The sequence below is a fragment of the Lepeophtheirus salmonis genome, unplaced genomic scaffold (genome assembly GCF_016086655.4).
Source record: "Lepeophtheirus salmonis unplaced genomic scaffold, UVic_Lsal_1.4 unplaced_contig_4647_pilon, whole genome shotgun sequence".
Taxonomy (NCBI): Eukaryota; Metazoa; Arthropoda; class Copepoda; order Siphonostomatoida; family Caligidae; genus Lepeophtheirus; species Lepeophtheirus salmonis.
The window spans coordinates 1-3,477 of record NW_027294448.1 but is presented as its reverse complement, the minus strand read 5'-3'; the positions used below and the strand labels follow the sequence as shown (position 1 = coordinate 3,477).

Here is a 3,477-nt window from a genome sequence, read left to right as displayed (position 1 = left end):
GGCCGGACAATAAGTCAGTCTATTAAAAACGTGTAAGTTAGCACTTATTCCCTGGAGGGCGATCCCTGCAAGGAAGAATAGTTAATTATTTTGAAATTTTTTTGAGAAATTAAATTAAATTTCAGATTTTTAATTTTGAAGAAAAAAGACAAAAACAATCATAATTGGGAGAGGGGCTACAGCCCTCCAACCCACCTCCTGTGGACGTCACTGAAAAGTTGCAGCTTTGTAATTTGAACGCTACAACCCGCTCAGTACAATTGAATATATATTTGGGTTGCGTTGCGACTTGTACAAGTTATAACTTGTATAAGCAGATTGTCTTAAGTTACAATTTCTACTTATCATTACACTTTGTATAATTATATTATCTTCATTTTAATAATATCTTTAATTCATGTATATACTTTCTTGGATATATTAAAATCATAATAATAATACCGCATTGACGGTTTAGATTGTATTTTGTAACTAAATTATAAGCAATACCAAATTATCCCTTATGTGAAAAAATGAAAGGCCCCTATACATGTTTTGTCTTCCCTAATTTCATAGATCACATAGCTATATGTGTATAGCAGCGTTGCCAGTTGAGCTGATGTTCGGGATGATCTAGCTGATTTTTAAATGCCTAGCCTAATCAATTATTATGTAGCCGCTAGTCTTGCTATCCAATTATGATCAAATTTCAAATCATATATTTTGTACATCACTCCTTCATATTTAATCGATTGAAACTGCAATCATTCTAAAGAATGAGAATATCATAGGGGAAATAAGATATCATTTAAAAGGTATTGTTAACATACACAACCAGGGAAAAAGATTTAATGAACAGGCTATCTTTTATTATTTCACAGGGTTGTAAATCATGATTTTCCCCATAAATTTAGAATAAATCAAAAGGAATTTTGTTTTACTATTCGTAAGCCAGAGCAAAAATTTCATGAATATAGTACATTTTTTATATAAGCATAAATAACTGGGAAAATATCTTTTTTGATGCTCTTAATAAGAGTAATATCTCCTGTTAAATCATATATAACATCTTTAGCTTTAGCTTTCTAAATCTTGTTTAATTGTTTAATATTGAAGCTAAATCTCAATTATTATGTATCTATGTCGTCTATAAGCTGCAATTTTGTACGAGTTGTAATTTATTTCCATTTTGATCTATTAAAATGAAATAAAAATATATCATTTATTTAGTAGTAATAGAACTGTGTACTCTTGAATTATCAAAAGTATCACATAATGATTATCTATTAATAATTTTCATTAAAAAAACATTAATATATCGACGATATTGAAGGGGGGGGATCTAATTGGAATGACAATGGATAACTGATCATGAAAAGACCACGAAATACTACTACAAAAAAATATTAGGGCTCTATACCATATATAGATTAAACTAGGGGGGCATTAATTGAAATTTCGTTTGAGGACCACTCCAAAATATGGAGAGAGTCTATTTGAGTCTCAGAATAATAATATCTTTTTAATTTTTATTAAAATAGTCGAAAATTATATCTTTAATAAATCGATCTTCCATATAAAATTGCAAATATTATTCAATACATCATTTATAATATCTCCTTTTTTTTTAACTTGTACAATCAAATTGTACAAGTTCCAACTTGTAAGGGAGTAGCATATATTCTCCAACTTGTAAGTACTTCTTTCCACTCAATGGCAGAGAGAGAGAGAAGACTAGTAGAATAGCAAGCACAGTGCAAGCAAGAGGGAAAGAAGAAGATGAAAGGAATTTCTGTCATCTTCTTAACTGGTTCCAAAAGAAGCTCTAGTGAGTAGCACTGCAGGCTAGCTCGACCAACACAGGTATAAAAGATGATATTATTATTTTTTCAGAAACAGAAATGTAGCTTAAACTCCTTTTCTTAAGTTAGACTCTTCCAAGAGCGGGGAGGAAACTTAATCATATATGTGCTGCGTCAACAGAAAAACAATCTTAAATACAAATCAAGAAAAAGAGAAAATCCAAATATATTTTTAACTTTAACTATATTTCTTAAACATATGTGTGCCAATTGTAGAGTAATTATTCAAATTTGTAGGATGATTTTATATACCTAAGTATTTTACCTATAATTTAGAACCTTTATTTTAATTAATAAATTTAAATTTTCTGATATGCCTTTTCAAATCAAATATAATGAGCTAATTAATACTTGTCAAAAATTAATTACTCATCTTTATCATAATGGTAAAAAATATTCACTCTCAATAATAGATTTACCATTTAAAGGAGTGGTTTTCAAATGGGGGTACGCTTACCCATGAAGTACTTGTAGACTGTAGGCACTCCAGAGGGTACTTGAGATTTTGAAAAATATGTACATTTAAAAAATAGCATTAATTCAATTCTTCTGGCAAAGATCTAGGATCTGACTCTCCCGTCATCTATTGGGGAAAAAGATAATTAAAAGAAAAAAAAAAGAATAAGTATGTATGACAATGACTTTCATGTCATCAAACATAAAATACTTATGTCATGTGACATGATATAATATATGGTTCAAAGTTTAGAAAAACAAACAGTTTTAAAACAGTGCTTCACGTTTAAATAATTTACGTTGGTTAAGGGGTACTTGGCTGAATAAATATTTTATAAATTTTACATTACTTTAAAAAATTGAGAGTCCCTGATCTAAAAATATTGCATTATATACATCACAAATACTGTAAATTTTTCAATTAAAATTATAACTAATAGAACTGAAGTATTTTATGAATTTATAAAAAACTTCAACGGACAGGGTTTAAGAAGAGTATTTGTTGTGGGAGAGATGATGTTTGGTCCAATTATTATACAACTACCTACTAGTGACATAACAAATAATATTTAATAATAAAAGAATAATTGATTTCTTCCCACAAAGAAAAAGAAAGATACTTAAAAGCAGAGATTTATTTCTAAAAAAGAATCAAAAATTTGCAAGAATTGTCTTTTCTATAATAGACTAGATAACAAACATCTTAGACCCAAAATATTTGGCCAATTCAACTGATTCTGATACTTTAAAAAAGCTGATTTCGATGCATCAGTACACTTCTAGATTATTCATTTCATATCACAGCTGATTTAATTAAACATAGTCACAGCTAAGCTTCTTTCCTCTCAAAACATTTTTAAATTTACAGGATTACCATGTTAATTTTCGGGATTTTTTTTTTCATACCAAAAAAGCTTACGATTTACAAGCCTAATAATGATTAATAATTGAATCAGGGCCAGTTTTAGAGTAAGTGGGTGTCTTTAAACTATATTTTTATTTTATAAATTATATTTTTTTAAATCTAATACGTAAAAAAGTGGGCCCTTTTTTTCAAATGATCTTTTTTTTAATAAATATTTTAAGCGGCAATTTTTAGCCAAATTAATTATCATATTGGATATGTCTGTATGATTATATTCTTTAGCACCAAATTAAAATTAAAAATTTGTTTTCCCTA

General features: G+C 28.2%; 1 long non-coding RNA gene across 1 annotated transcript; it reads left to right on the top strand.

Moving 5' to 3' along the window:
* The first annotated feature begins 1,325 nt into the window (after positions 1–1,325).
* LOC139907507 (uncharacterized) lies at positions 1,326–2,206 on the top strand. The gene is made up of 2 exons (XR_011784179.1): positions 1,326–1,807; positions 1,873–2,206. It is a non-coding gene; the product is annotated as an uncharacterized lncRNA (long non-coding RNA).
* The last annotated feature ends 1,271 nt before the right edge of the window (positions 2,207–3,477 follow it).